The following is a 1295-nucleotide window of genomic DNA, read 5'->3' as shown; positions in this document are numbered from 1 at the left end:
TTTTGCCTGCAAAGGCGTCACCTTCCCCTGCAGGCCCATTTTCTCCAAAATTATCCTAAGAACATCAACAAAAAATGAATAAAGAGGGAAACATGGAAAATAAAGTCTTAAACCCATATTTAAAAACTACAGTTTTCACAGCACGACACAGTATGGGCTATATTTCATTTAAATCACAGGTTATGGACAGTATGGAGTTAATGAAACTGTACTCATAAGATGAATAAATGGATTCATTCTTCTACCTCCATGCCACAGCGGCAGAGTTTTTTGCGCCCGTAAAAAGGTGGCTGTTTTGATTGCGAAGCTTGATGAAAGCTTCGGTCTGCTCCTTGGTTCCTAAAAAAAAAAAAAAAAGAGAAAAAAATAGCTTAGCAGCAAAAGTTGAGGAACTACGGGACCCGCTGTACAAGCTCATTTATTGTCCTGATGATCTCTGACAAAAAAATAATACAAAAAAATGTCTACGCAAATAACAAAAGCCTATCATCATAACTGCTTTAGGTTTTTGATATTTGTAATCCCAGATTTTAACATACATTTAAAAGTGTACTCCGCTTTTGCTTCGTCCGCCATTGTAAAAATAGTTTTCCGTTAGACCGGTTATACCCGCAATGCATCTTGGGATATGATGGGCTGAGAAGGACACACCGGAACCGTCCTTCTAATCGGGGAAAAGTAGTACGCATATGTGGGCCGCATTTGAAGGAGTCTTAGAATTGGGACAGCCTTCGGCGCGCCGCTGTGATGTAATCGGCCTTTAAATCTGGCCTTCGAAGGATGCAGCCGCTGAATTGGGACACACTGTAGATCATGTGACCTCCACTCTGTCAGTTGAGAGTTCCGCTCATTGGTTTGCATTGGGTTTTATTGGTGTCGTTTTTGCGAATTACATCACCACAGTACCTAGAAAAACCCCAATAAAAGTAATAGCACACATCCCATGACCAACCGATCATTTTGATATAACATTTGTGTGGGTATGTTGCGCTGTTCAGGCCGCATTAAAGTTAACGGAAGAATAAAAACTATAGAGACACTTTTAGAGGTGGATAACAATAGGGGCCTGTCATAGGAATGATAGGATGCACTGGAAGTGGAAGTGCATCCTATCATTTGTATGCAGGCCCCAAATATTTACAACAATATACAACAATATATCTGGAAATAAGACAATACAATGCAAGTTTAAAAATACCACAAGTTGAGACACTTAAACAGTACAAGTGTAAGATGTGACTATACAAATGTGACTGCTGTCTCCTGAATCCACCCCACCCCACCCCCCACCCCCC

General features: G+C 40.7%; 1 long non-coding RNA gene across 1 annotated transcript; it reads right to left on the bottom strand.

Annotated features, from left to right (window-relative positions):
- On the bottom strand, nt 1-646 carry LOC112450175. The gene is made up of 2 exons (XR_003038712.2): nt 540-646; nt 1-339 (listed from the first exon to the last, which is right to left on the bottom strand). It is a non-coding gene; the product is annotated as an uncharacterized LOC112450175 (long non-coding RNA).
- Between the last annotated feature and the right edge of the window lie 649 nt (nt 647-1295).

Source organism: Kryptolebias marmoratus, linkage group LG14, assembly GCF_001649575.2.
Source record: "Kryptolebias marmoratus isolate JLee-2015 linkage group LG14, ASM164957v2, whole genome shotgun sequence".
Lineage (NCBI taxonomy): Eukaryota > Metazoa > Chordata > Actinopteri > Cyprinodontiformes > Rivulidae > Kryptolebias > Kryptolebias marmoratus.
The sequence above is the reverse complement of the archived record's forward strand: the minus strand, read 5'-3'. Positions and strand labels throughout refer to the sequence as shown.